At 50.4% G+C, this 15,000-nt stretch overlaps 1 protein-coding gene across 1 annotated transcript in view; it reads right to left on the bottom strand.

The window, feature by feature from the left end:
* fat3a (FAT atypical cadherin 3a) overlaps positions 1–15,000 on the bottom strand; it is a 105,019-nt gene that overhangs the window by 32,299 nt on the left and 57,720 nt on the right. The window lies entirely within an intron of this gene.

The raw sequence follows: 15,000 nt of genomic DNA on the forward strand, positions 1-15,000 counted from the left end.
AGAAACAGAGAAAGAGGAAGAGAGAGAAATAGGTAGGGGTGGACAGTGCAACATCCCTAACCCTAACCCTCCTCTTCTCAAGTCCTGAGCAAGGATTCAGATCGTCTCACCAGACCAGCGGTGTCCAGACATGACTAGCTGCAACCAGACCAGCGGTGTCCAGACATGACTAGCTGTAGCCAGACCAGCGGTGTCCAGACATGACTAGCTGCAGCCAGAGCGCGGTGTCCAGACATGACTAGCTGCAGCCAGAGCGCGGTGTCCGGACATGACTAGCTGCAGCCAGAGCCCTCCATCCTGTTATGGTAGTACGGAGAGCAGATCTGGACTCTGACAAGCACAGTGTTGCCCAAAGAACCTCGTCGATCACCAGAAAACAATTTGCAAACATCACCGTTCATGTCCTTTATGGTTTATAGCATACTGCAAATGTAATACCTAATACTGGGGCATACGAAAGGAGAGGGCACAACAGGGTGAACACATTTTTACAGAGGCTTTTAGATGACATAGTTTTCAGAAATGTGTGTTTTGGAGTTTGGGATGTATATTTATACTAGCATAAGCTATCTTATACTAGACATTGCTAGGTTGTACTAGGCTATGCTATACTAAACATGGCTAGGTTAATCTAGGCTAGGCTAGGTTATACTAGACATGGCTAGGCTAATACTCCACAGCTACCAGTAGCTCAGCTCCATGTCAGAAAGGTCAGGGTCAACTGCTGTTGTAGCTGGACAAGCCAACGGTCTGCAGGCCTCCAGACACCAGGCATGTTAGCTTCCACTAGCTACACACGCACGCACACACACACCAGCTACAGCTTGTAGAATGCTTCACACAGCAGCTGCTGTCAATAGCAACTGCATCTCAATGGAGCCCTGGGCCATTCAGATGCTAATGTATACACACACACACACACACACAGAGCAGCGATCAGGTCCACAGATCGTCTTGAAGATCTGCAGATATGAGAGACTAAAGGCAGGAAGGCAGGCCTCCAGACTAACTTGTTGCCTTGGTTCTTGTTGCCGTGGTTGCACTGGTGCGCCTAACTTTTTTATTTAGGTGCACCAGCACAAAATTTAGGTGCACCCAAATTTTTCCTTGCGTCGCCACAATTTCAAGGTCACCTTTTTATCACGCTCCATATACATTCATATATATTATGTAAATTATCTTAAACAAGAATAAGGTGTAGGTAAATATAGGCCTATTTTTTATTTGAAGCACAATCATACTGTAGCCTATATATATATATATATATATATATATATAAATATTTTAAGTGCTTCACTGAGCTACCAAACTAAAACATTTTAAGCAAAATAAAACATTTCAAAATAAAAAGTGCTACTGTTTAAAAGTTCTTCCCTGAACTGAGACCTAACATTTCATGGCTCAAAGTCTTATAACAGGTCCCACCTTGCTGTCGCATGCCCTTCAGGTGGCCAACACCTGTAATTTGGCCTTCTTTCCCTATGGCCTTGGCTAAATCATCTTGCCACACTCTCCCTAGCATCAAAATCCTAGCTCCATGGGTTAGCTCCATGACCCAGCTTCGTAACTCAGGGGTCCGCAATTCATTTTTACAAGGGGCCACATGAGAAACCTGAAATGTGTTGGAGGGCCTCATGAATTTGCTCACTATTCATTTTCTCCCATTGTAAAAAGCAGTAAAGTATATATTTTGATTAGCTGCTACTGGTTATCAGAAGAATAAGGATATTCTGTAAATATTTATATAAATATTTTAGATTTTGGTGTAGGTCAAATAGGAAAGATTATAGAAGTAATAAACAGTATAAACAGCAACAACAGTGTTTCATTTTATTTGTAACCAGTTAATCTTCACAAACACTGAAAAGTTGTTTTGCAGTATGTTAAAGATGTGGAATTGATCAACTTTATACAAAAAGCAATACGTTTTTTCAGTTCATTTTGTTCTGTGAGAGAAATCCAGTGGGCTTGAACAAGTGCATCGAAATCTGTCTGAATGCGAAGGACAGCTGACAGGTAATGATCAGGGTCTGCAGTTCAACTAGCAAACCATCAGCCCGCGCCCACTGAATCAGTCAAGTTCTTATTATGTCCGCGTTAGTTTTTTTTCTTCACAGCTTTCACTTTGACCTCAGTAAACAGATACTTAGAAGTCCATGTCTTGTTAAAAGTTAATCAGTGGCAAAGTTTTTCATTTTCGAGGGTTAACCAACAGCTAACTCTCCTGTCGGTGAGGTTGCGCAAGCGCACATATGTAAATCGCCTGATCACTGTAGTCTTTCAGGACTACATATTTACTACCGCTCAACACATTTATTTATTTTAAATTTTTGATTTACCTCACGCGGGTCGGATTGAGACAGCCTGTGGCCGGTTATGGCCCGCGGGCCATACAATGCCCAGGTCTGCTAAACTGACTCTCTGGTGCTCAGGTCGTAATTTCAATCACACAGCACGGAGCTACAGGAATATCTGGACCACAGCTAATCAGAGGCAAAGACCCGCCCCATCTCTGTCTCTGATTGGTTTAGACCACAATATGATCCAACCATGAGTGTCAGTGCCGTATTAGGATAACAAACGCTTCGTTTGTGGAGAGACAGCGGATGCGAGGAGGTGCGTTAGGTGCACAGGTGCGACCTAGGAAAAAATTCAGTCGCACCCGTACACATTTTGGTCGCATAGTGCGACCAAAGAGTGCGACCAATTTGGTCGCACTCTGGTCGCACTCCCTGGTCCCACCTCCACTACTGGTCCCACCAATTTGGTCGCACTCCCTGGAAGGAGTGAAAGAAAGAAAGGCAATATAAAAGAGAGGGAGGGAGAGAGAAGGAGAGCACTGTGGCCCACTCCTCCCAGTACACCTCCACTCTTTGTCCCAGTACACCTCCACAACTGGTCCCACCTCCACTACTGGCCCCACCTCCACTACTGGTCCCAGTACACCTCCACTACTGGTCCCACCTCCACTACTGGTCCCAGTACATCTCCACTACTGGTCCCACCCCCACTATTGGTCCCAGTACATCTCCACTACTGGTCTCAGAGCAGCAGAGGAGCGCCCAGGTGTGGTGTTGTTTCAGGGGAAGCCAGGTGCTGGGTGCAGTGTGAGAGGACTGGAGCCAGATTAGCATCTTAGTGTTCTAATGTTATGAATAATGCATGCTGGGAGATCAGGGCTCCACTCTCTGTTTGACGCCTGGGAAACAAGACACGCACACACGTACACACACGTACACACACAGGCATGTGCAAACAACTGATAAAGCTGACAATAAAATATAAACACACTAGTACGATGCTGCCTCCCTCTCACTCCCCCCTCCCATTCCCCCTCTTCAGTGTTGGTGACTGCAGCAGCAGAGCAGTATTAGCATGCTAGCTGCTAGGGAGAGCTGCTGATATGACCAGTGAGTCAGCAGGGCAGTATTAGCATGCTAGCTGCTAAATCATGTATGATGCTTCACACTCACAAGCACTGACATATATAAAACACACACGCACACACACACACACACACACAAACTTCTCCTCCAACACACACAAACTTCTCCCCCAACACACACACACACACACACACTCCTCCCCCAACACACACTCCTCCCTCAACACACACACACACACTCCTCCCTCAACACACACACACACACTCCTCCCCCAACACACACACACACACTCCTCCCCCAACACACACACACACTCCTCCCTCAACACACACACACACACACTCCTCCCCCAACACACACACACACTCCTCCCTCAACACACACACACACTCCTCCCTCAACACACACACACACACACTCCTCCCTCAACACACACACACACTCCTCCCTCAACACACACACACACTCCTCCCTCAACACACACACACACACTCCTCCCTCAACACATTACATTTACATTTAGTCATTTAGCAGACGCTCTTATCCAGAGAGACTTACAGTAAGTACAGGGACATTCCCCCGAGGCAAGTAGGGTGAAGTGACTTGCCCAAGAACACAACGTCATTTGGCACGGCCAGGAATCAAACCGACAATCTTCAGATTAATAGCCCGATTCCCTAACCGCTCAGCCATCTGACCCCCTACGCACACACACATTCCTCCCCCAAAACACACACACACACTCCTCCCTCAACACATAAACACAAATTCCTCCCCCAACACGCACACTACGACTGAAACACACTTCACACGCACACACTACTGCTGAGATAGGGAGAGGGAGAAAGAGGGAGGGAGGGAGATGCTGGCTCCACTGTTCAACACTCCCAGACTTCCCAGCATGCACTGCACCAGGCTACAGGGCAGCAAGCATGCTGTACATGGAACATGGAACAAGGAACACATACACACACACACACACAGGAATGCACAAGGTTCAAGTTTTAACCTGAAAGGAGCTGACAACAGCCAGAGAAAGATCCCATCCCTCTCCTAACGATCACCTGTGTACACACACACACACATCTGTTACTATATGGATAATTGAGCAGGAACATCTGTATGGTAACTTTTACTGAAGGAACAGAAAGCTGTTCTGACTAACACACCGGACTAGTCTGCTCTAGGTGTGTGTTGACATCTCTCTGCTCACTAACACACCGGACTAGTCTGCTCTAGGTGTGTGTTGACATCTCTCTGCTCACTAACACACCGGACTAGTCTGCTCTAGGTGTGTGTTGACATCTCTCTGCTCACTAACACACCGGACTAGTCTGCTCTAGGTGTGTGTTGACATCTCTCTGCTCACTAACACACCGGACTAGTCTGCTCTAGGTGTGTGTTGACATCTCTCTGCTCACTAACACACCGGACTAGTCTGCTCTAGGTGTGTGTTGACATCTCTCTGCTCACTAACACACCGGACTAGTCTGCTCTAGGTGTGTGTTGACATCTCTCTGCTCACTAACACACCGGACTAGTCTGCTCTAGGTGTGTGTTGACATCTCTCTGCTCACTACTACAGCACTACTGGGATCACCGTGGATTTGGCAGGTACACACCCTCTACCACACAGCCTGAAGACTGTTCTCTCTCTCTGCAACACACACACTCACTCTACAACACAGCCTGACTACTGAAGACTGGGGTGGTTACATCTCGTCTGAACACTGGAGCTGCACACACTGAACTGTAATTACAACCCCCCTCCTCTCTGCAGCTCCATGTAGGGAGAAATGGACCACGACAAAACTCCTGTCCTCCTCCATTCTAGCATGCTCCCTCTCCCCCCTCCCTCTCCCCCCTCCCTCTCCCCCCTCCCTCTCCCCCCTCCCTCTCCCCCCTCCCTCTCCCCCCTCCCTCTTCCTCATTCCTCTCCCCCCTCCCTCTCCCCCCTCCCTCTCCCCCCCTCCCTCTCCCCCCTCCCTCTCCCCCCTCCCTCTCCCCCCTCCCTCTCCCCCCTCCCTCTCCCCCCTCCCTCTCCCCCCTCCCTCTCCCCCCTCCCTCTTCCTCATTCCTCTCCCCCCTCCCTCTCCCCCCTCCCTCTCCCCCCTACCTCTCCCCCCTACCTCTCCCCCCTCCCTCTCCCCCCTACCTCTCCCCCCTCCCTCTCCCCCCTACCTCTCCCCCCCTACCTCTCCCCCCTCCCTCTCCCCCCTCCCTCTCCCCCCTCCCTCTCCCCCCTACCTCTCCCCCCTACCTCTTCCTCATTCCTCTCCCCCCTCCCTCTCCCCCCTCCCTCTCCCCCCTCCCTCTCCCCCCTCCCCTCTCCCCCCCTCCCTCTCCCCCCTCCCTCTCCCCCCTCCCTCTCCCCCCCTCCCTCTCCCCCCCTCCCTCTCCCCCCTCCCTCTCCCCCCTCCCTCTCCCCCCTACCTCTTCCTCATTCCTCTCCCCCCTCCCTCTCCCCCCTCCCTCTCCCCCCTCCCTCTCCCCCCTCCCTCTCCCCCCTCCCTCTCCCCCCTACCTCTTCCTCATTCCTCTCCCCCCTCCCTCTCCCCCCTCCCTCTCCCCCCTACCTCTCCCCCCTCCCTCTCCCCCCTCCCTCTCCCCCCTCCCTCTCCCCCCTCCCTCTCCCCCCTACCTCTTCCTCATTCCTCTCCCTTTTCCAATTTTACTCCCATTTAATCTCATCACTCCCTTGTTCCCACCCCTGTCTCCCCCCTCCCCGCTCTCCTCTCTCCTCTCCTGCATGTTGGCCTGGTCTGTGAGCATGGCAGAGGCCAGGGGGCCAGAGAGGTCTAAAACTCATTAGTTCCAGGGCTGAACATGTTATAATCCGCCACAAACAAACCCCCTCACATCCACGATTAATGGAGCTCATTCAGAGAAAAGAACACAGCACAAGATTTAAGGCAAGCACACACATTTACCCTGTCCTTCATAGCTAGCCAGGGGAGACAAAACACACACACACACACACTTCTAACAAGCAAACAAACTGACCGTTATTTTACCTTCTTTCCTCCATTCTTCCTGTCTTTCTTTGTCTTGTCCTCCCTCCTGTCCTCCCTCCTGTCCTCCCTCCTGTCCTCCCTCATGTCCTCTCCTGTCCTCCCTCCTGTCCTCCTTCCTGTCCTCCCTCCTGTCCTCCCTCCTGTCCTCCCTCCTGTCCTCCTTCCTGTCCTCCCTCCTGTCCTCCTTCCTGTCCTCCTTCCTGTCCTCCCTCCTGTCCTCCCTCCTGTCCTCCCTCATGTCCTCCCTCCTGTCCTCCCTCCTGTCCTCCCTCATGTCCTCCCTCCTGTCCTCCCTCCTGTCCTCCCTCCTGTCCTCCCTCATGTCCTCCCTCATGTCCTCCCTCCTGTCCTCTCCTGTCCTCCCTCCTGTCCTCCTTCCTGTCCTCCTTCCTGTCCTCCTTCCTGTCCTCCCTCCTGTCCTCCCTCCTGTCCTCCCTCATGTCCTCCCTCCTGTCCTCCCTCCTGTCCTCCCTCCTGTCCTCCCTCATGTCCTCTCCTGTCCTCCCTCCTGTCCTCCCTCCTGTCCTCCACTGTCCTCTCCCGTCCTCCCATCTTCTGTCCTCTAGACTGAAAGGACTTTTTCTCTGTGACTGTGAAGTAAAATCAAATCTAAGTTTATTTGCATAGCCGTTTTTACAAGCAAGGCTACAACAGGGGTGCCCAGGCAGCATGGAATCATGGAGTCCTCCCCCTTCCTCCTCCCCCCCTTCCTCCTCCCCCCCTCCTCCTCCTCCCCGTTCCTCCTAGGTGCTGGGTTGGCATCCAAGTCCTTTGCCAACAACCAGGGCTTCTCTGCCAATGGCAATAACAGTCAATAACGGACAAACCACCCCCCCCCTCCTGTCCAGCTCTGCTCCCAGACCCCCCCCCCTCCAGTCTAGCTCTGCTCCCACCCCCCCCCCCCCTCCAGTCCAGCTCTGCTCCCCCTCCAGTCCAGCTCTACTCCCACCCCCCCCCCCTCCAGTCTAGCTCTGCTCCCACCCCCCCCCCCTCCAGTCCAGCTCTGCTCCCCCTCCAGTCCAGCTCTGCTCCCACCCCCCCCCTCCAGTCCAGCTCTGCTCCCCCTCCAGTCCAGCTCTGCTCCCACCCCCCCCCTCCAGTCCAGCTCTGCTCCCACCCCCCCCCCCTCCAGTCCAGCTCTGCTCCCCCTCCAGTCTAGCTCTGCTCCCACCCCCCCCCCCCTCCAGTCTAGCTCTGCTCCCCCCCCCCTCCAGTCTAGCTCTGCTCCCCCCCCCCTCCAGTCTAGCTCTGCTCCCAGACCCCCCCCCCTCCAGTCTAGCTCTGCTCCCACCCCCCCCCCCTCCAGTCCAGCTCTGCTCCCAGACCCCCCCCCCTCCAGTCTAGCTCTGCTCCCACCCCCCCCCCCCCTCCAGTCTAGCTCTGCTCCCACCCCCCCCCCTCCAGTCCAGCTCTGCTCCCCCCCCCCCTCCAGTCCAGCTCTGCTCCCAGACCCCCCCCCCTCCAGTCCAGCTCTGCTCCCAGACCCCCCCCCCTCCAGTCCAGCTCTGCTCCCCCCCCCCTCCAGTCCAGATCTGCAACTGTCTCCAAGATGGCCAACCATCCACCAAAATACTGTTAGAACCATTAACTTCTGATTCTGATCCTATCCTTTCTATATGGACTGCTTGTATGTAACTTTGGATAAAGGCAACTACTAAATTAAGTTAATGTGATGATAGAGCATAACATGTTGTATCTAAGCTAGCGTGGCTAAACTAGCAATGCTAAGATAGCCTGGCTAAAATAGCCCGCCTAAATTAGTGTGGCTAAGCTAGTGTGGCTAACCTAGCATGGCTAAGCTAGCGTGGCTAAGCTAGCGTGGCTCTGAATTTCATGAGAATTGGTTCAGAATTAAGTGAGTTACGGTAGAGAAGAGAGTGTATCATGATAAACGAGGACTATGTTTCCTAGCGGATCCTGACCGCTTCAATATGGCCGACGCACAGGTCAGGTTTCTCTAGGTCTCGATATTCTCGTCTCCATGGAGACTCTACCTTCCTGTCTCACAAGGACACTGAGCTGAGGCCTGGTCACATGAGAGACACATGAGAGACAGGTGTGGCCAGCTGCATGATGGCACATGTCCAGGCTGCATAGTTTAACCCCCCCCTCCCCTTAACACACACACACACATGCGCACACACACACACATGCGCACACACACACACTAGGTCTGGAGTTGTCTTCTCTCCATATACCCACTTACCTTCTCAACCTTGCAAACAAATCTGATTCCACACTAAGAAACGTGACATCCCCCTTGCGACGCCTAGCAGACGGACCCCAGATAAACACGGAGACATCCTAGCGCTGCAGTCCTCGCCTGTCAAGGAGGGTTAGCGCACGGCCACATCACAAGCTCGCCCTGTTCTCAGCCAATCACACACACTCGTTACCCACCAACATGACTGCATAAGAACTGAGTGTGTATGTGTGACAGAGAGAGAGAGAGGAAGTAAGGGAGGCCAGTAAAGTGAAGAAGGGATCGGGCAAGTGCCAGTCCTTCCTAGGTTACCGTGGCAATCGGTTGTATGCTTGGTTACTGTGGCAATGGGCTGTAAACTTGGTCACCGTGGCAATGGACTGTTTGCTTGAGCAGATAATTCTAATGACAGACGAGAAGAAACTGGGACTAATGAATATAGAGAGAGGGAGGGAGGAGAGACAGGGAGGAAGAAAGGGAGAGAGAGAGTGAGGGAGAGGAGGGGGCATGGAGGAGAGGACAGGAAGAGAGGATAAAGAGGAGGGTTAGGGGTTAGTGTGTGTGCGTGTGCGTGTGTGTGTGTGTGTGTGTCACTCACCCCAACATGAAGACACAGCAGTAGGTCTCGTGTTCTATTATTAAAACATGCTGTTTGAGAACACGAGGATTTCACCTGCTGACCCTGCCAGCATACTTCTCTGCATTATTATTATTATTATTATTATTATACTTTGGATAAGAGTCTGCTAAATGTGGTTGAGTGCTTTACTCTACTTTTAAGCATACTGACCAAATTATGTTACTACCAAGGACATATTCACAAAGTACACACCAATAAAATAAATCTGTGTCAAATGTTATTACACCGAGAGCGCAGCATTAGGGGGAGAGAGGAGAGAGAAAGTGAGAGAGAAACTAGGAAAGAGAGATTACGTCAGCCCTGCGGCTTGTTCAATGTTCAATACAATCAGGGCACTGGCTAGCCGACAGCGCAACACACTGTGCAACACAGACAACACTCAGCTGCAATGTTTGTGATGCGAAATGCAAAGCTGGCCATGTAGCAACACATGTAACCTGGGGAGACTCATGTGAGCTTCTAGAGGCTGAGGAGGATCATTCAGACCTTCAGGCTGCTTCCCCACAGCAACAGCAGCTAGCGAGGAACAAGGCTGTTGCTACAGCAGCACAGAGCAGCTCACTGCTAGTTGCTACAGCAGCACAGAGCAGCTCACTGCTAGTTGCTACAGCAGCACAGAGCAGCTCACTGCTAGTTGCTACAGCAGCACAGAGCAGCTCACTGCTAGTTGCTACAGCAGCACAGAGCAGCTCACTGCTAGTTGCTACAGCAGCACAGAGCAGCTCACTGCTAGTTGCTACAGCAGCACAGAGCAGCTCACTGCTAGTTGCTACAGCAGCACAGAGCAGCTCACTGCTAGTTGTTTTATATTGTTTGACATAAGTAAGTACAATACAATAACTAGGGAGGGGTTTTATTTTGTGGTGAGTAATACATATATATTTTTTACATTCTAAATAAATAACAAAGTTTTGGAGAAGTTTGGACATATTATCTTTATGATATAAAATGTTAAAGGATAACAGCGTTGGCTAAATGAAGAGGGAGGGAGGGAGGGAGGGAGGGAGGGAGGGAGGGAGGGAGGGAGGGAGGGAGGGAGGGAGGGAGGGAGGGAGGGAGGGAGGGAGGGAGGGAGGGAGGGAGGGAGGGAGGGAGGGAGGGAGGGAGGGAGGGAGGGAGGGAGGAAACATTTTGTTTCAAGTCAAGCTGAGAGAGCAGAAGTGTGCAGGTCTGAGAACTGGAATGGTGATATTGTGTGTATAGATGCTTGGTATGACCCTTCCCGCAGCTAAACGCTTTAGAGACACTTACACACATTCCAGCAAAACTGGGCTAACCTAGGTTAAAAGCTTTCTAGAGCCAACTAAGCTATTTAGTTTGACTCCTGCCACTTCCCTGTGTTTAAAACACTGTCTATGTTGGCCTTTAAAACCCTCTCTCTAATATCCTCCTGAAATACCACACCATGACAGTGGCCCAGCCCTACGCAGATATCTGGAGATATTTAGGACAGGACCGACAAGGCATTTCAGCTGAAATGTCAGAGAGTGACATTCATGACCTTACGAATGCAGTCCACCTTTCCTTCCTTCCACACATCACTCTTCTCCATGACTCTCTCTCTCTCTCCTATCCATACCTCCTCCTATACCCTTTCTCCATCCCTCTTCTCCATGACTCTCTCTCTCTCCTCTCCATACCTCCTCCTATACCCTTTCTCCATCCCTCTTCTCCATGACTCTCTCTCTCCTATCCATACCTCCTCCTATACCCTTTCTCCATCCCTCTTCTCCATGACTCTCTCTGTCTCTCCTATCCATACCTCCTCCTATACCCTTTCTCCATCCCTCCTCTCCTCCCTCTCTCCACCCCTCCTCTCTTCCCTACTCTTGTTGAATCTGTGGACAGAACAGAGATCAGACAACTGTAAGCATCACCACTGCAGAGTGAGTGTGTGTGTGTGTGTGTGTGTGTGTGTGTGTGTGTGTGTGTGTGTGTGTGTGTGAAACAAGGACCATGTCGGGGTAGAGAACAGCACAGGGTGTTATTTAACCTCCATGTTCTTCTTTTTCCATTTCTCTCTCTCCTCCTCTCTCATTTCCTCTCTCTCTCCTCCTCTCATCCTCTCTCCTCCTGTCTCTCCTAATCTCTTCTCCTCTCTCTCCTCCTCTCTCTCTCCTCCTCTCTCTCTTCCTCTCTCCTCCTGTCTCTCTCCTCCTCTCTCTCTTCTCCTTCTCCCAATTTTCCCTCTCTCTGTCTCTATCTCAGTCGCTCCTCCACCACCTCTGTCCCTACTCATCCTCTCCCTCCCTCCTTCAGACAGCAGTGTATTTTCCAGAGTCAGGCGTAAATATAGGGCATGTGCCCATAGCTCTAGTCTGAGCAGAATATGAGAGTGGCGTGTTGAAGAGAGAGAGAGTGTGTGTGTGTGTGTGTGTGTGTGTGTGTGTGTGTGTGTGTGCGTGGGAGTGCAGTGAGGAGGCAGGAGAATTTAGGTCTTTTCAAAATAGCAGCTTCCACGGTTGGCATCACATTATGACTTCAAACTGCTCATTTGCGCTGCATTTAGCAAAGTGCTGCTTGTGAGACTATGTTAACCACTTGTATGGAAACACGACCTTTTAGGAAATGCTCTTCTGATCCTTGACACCCTGCTGTACTTCCTATACGCACTAACGTATGTCGCTTTGGATGAAAGCTTCTGCTAAATTAATAAAAATGCTAGATGTGCAGCTAGTTGTTGCACTTTCAGATACTGGTTGCACAATCAGCAATATTGCACTAATTGTACCCTATTTGTCTCTAGGTTAGTATAGGTTATAAGCTTAATATAGGATATTATGTGTATTATAGGAGTGAGGAGGGAGTCAGGTGGCTGAGCGGTGAGGGAATCGGGCTAGTAATCCGAAGGTTGCCAGTTCGATTCCCGGTCATGCCAACTGACGTTGTGTCCTTGGGCAAGGCACTTCACCCTACTTACCTCGGGGGAATGTCCCTGTACTTACTGTAAGTCGCTCTGGATAAGAGCGTCTGCTAAATGACTAAATGTAAATGTTATAGGTTTAGTATCAGAATGGGATTTATTTGCCATGAAAGTTTGCACAGACAAGGAATTTGCTTTGGCAGGAAGGTGCATACAATAAACATATAGGGACCTAAAATGTAAATATGTGGACTATCTATACTAAGGGTACATAAACTAGCAGTACTAAGTGGGATTAGAATTAAATTAAATATACAATAAAATATAAGTTGCCGTAAATTACAATATAAAAATACAAAAATACAAATATTACAAAAAATACAAATGTACAAGATACAATTTTGTAATGCAGTGCAAAAAGGTTTTGCACTGCAGTATACTGTATTGTTTATTATTTTGTATATTTAGGAGGTTTATTATATTATATGTTATCTTATCATAGGTGTAACCTATGTTCTGAGTACTTATATGTCATGTTATGCCAGGTTGCTTTGCGTTGTCTTGTCCAAAGAATTTCAGTGCCCAGTCAGACCCTGTGTTGTTCTGTGCATCACCAGTCAGACCCTGTGTTGTTCTGTGCATCACCAGTCTGACCCTGTGTTGTTCTGTGCATCTCCAGTCAGACCCTGTGTTGTTCTGTGCATCACCAGTCAGACCCTGTGTTGTTCTGTGCATCACCAGTCAGACCCTGTGTTGTTCTGTGCATCACCAGTCTGACCCTGTGTTGTTCTGTGCATCTCCAGTCAGACCCTGTGTTGTTCTGTGCATCTCCAGTCTGACCCTGTGTTGTTCTGTGCATCTGACAATAAAAGACTTGAACTTGTGCACTCATGGCCAGTGTGTTTAGCCAATCAATGCCAGTTTGGATACAGTACTGTTAGCAAGTGGCTAACTGTGATTGATTTACGTAACAGTGGAGCAGTTTAAAATCAATTACCGTTTTCACAGCCATGTGGATGGATCAATGTAAAGTGTGACCTCTGGGTCAGCTACATTAGCATGCTGTTACATGAGCACACTGCTAAATTAAAACACAGCTACATGAGCACACTGCTACATTAAAACACAGCTACATTAAAACACAGCTACATGAGCACACTGCTACATTAAAACACAGCTACATTAGCACACTGCTACATTACGTAAAACACAGCTACATTAAAACACAGCTACATTAGCACACTGCTACATTAAAACACAGCTACATTAAAACACAGCTACATTAGCACACTGCTACATTAAAACACAGCACATTAGGATGCTGTTACATGAGCACACTGCTACATTAAAACACAGCTGCATTAGCATGTCGCTACAGAGGTGTTCTCTAGGTGTCTGAAAATCAGAGATTCAAATGTGTGTGTGTAGAGTGTGTGCGTGTAGAACGTGTATGTTTGTGTAGAGTGTGTGAGTAGAGTGTGTGTGTGTGTGTGTGTGTGTGTGTGTGTGTGTGTGTGTGTGTGTGTGTGTGTGTGTGTGTGTGTGTGTGTGTGTGTGTGTGTGTGTGTGGTGTGATTAGAGTGTGTGTGTGTGAAGAGGGAGAGTGGAACTCAGGGTAATTACCTCTATCAAAGAGGGCAAAGCTTCAGTCACCTTCCCACAATCCCTCTGGAGGCTGATAGCACTGCACTGTGGGACCAGCTGACACACACACACACTCACACTTCAATACCTCTATAGACATGTGCGTGCACACTCACATAAACACACACACACACCTCTGGGTCCTCTACTAAAGTGATCCATCACACCTGTAGTGAGGGGATGGATCAAGAACCAGCCCCAAGAGACAGAGGGGAAGGGATAGAGTGAGAGGGGAAGGGGTAGAGAGAGAGGGGAAGGGGTAGAGAGGGGGGAAGGAGTAGAGAGAGAGGGGAAGGAGTAGAGAGAGAGGGGAAGGAGTAGAGAGAGGGGAAGGGGTAGAGAGAGAGGGGAAGGGGTAGAGAGGGGGGAAGGGGTAGAGAGAGAGGGGAAGGAGTAGAGAGAGAGGGGAAGGAGTAGAGAGGGGGGAAGGAGTAGAGAGAGAGGGGAAGGAGTAGAGAGAGGGGGGAAGGAGTAGAGAGAGGGGAAGGAGTAGAGAGAGAGGGGAAGGAGTAGAGAGAGGGGAAGGAGTAGAGAGAGAGGTGAAGGAGTAGAGAGAGAGGGGAAGGAGTAGAGAGAGGGGAAGGAGTAGAGAGAGAGGGGAAGGAGTAGAGAGAGAGGGGAAGGAGTAGAGAGAGAGGGGAAGGAGTAGAGAGAGAGGGGAAGGAGTAGAGAGAGAGGGGAAGGAGTAGAGAGAGAGGGGAAGGAGTAGAGAGAGGGGAAGGAGTAGAGAGGGGGGAAGGAGTAGAGAGAGAGGGGAAGGAGTAGAGAGGGGGGAAGGGGTAGAGAGAGAGGGGAAGGAGTAGAGAGAGGGGAAGGAGTAGAGAGAGAGGGGAAGGAGTAGAGAGAGAGGGGAAGGAGTAGAGAGAGGGGAAGGAGTAGAGAGAGAGGGGAAGGAGTAGAGAGAGGGGGGAAGGAGTAGAGAGAGAGGGGAAGGAGTAGAGAGAGAGGGGAAGGAGTAGAGAGACGGGGGAAGGGGTAGAGAGAGAGGGGAAGGAGTAGAGAGAGAGGGGAAGGAGTAGAGAGAGAGGGGAAGGAGTAGAGAGGGGGGAAGGAGTAGAGAGAGGGGGGAAGGAGTAGAGAGAGGGGGGAAGGAGTAGAGAGAGAGGGGAAGGAGTAGAGAGGGGGGAAGGAGTAGAGAGAGGGGGGAAGGAGTAGAGAGAGGGGGGAAGGAGTAGAGAGAGAGGGGAAGGAGTAGAGAGACGGGGGAAGGAGTAGAGAGAGAGGGGAAGGAGTAGAGAGAGAGGGGAAGG

This window comes from Osmerus eperlanus, chromosome 11 (assembly GCF_963692335.1).
Source record: "Osmerus eperlanus chromosome 11, fOsmEpe2.1, whole genome shotgun sequence".
NCBI classification, from domain to species: Eukaryota; Metazoa; Chordata; class Actinopteri; order Osmeriformes; family Osmeridae; genus Osmerus; species Osmerus eperlanus.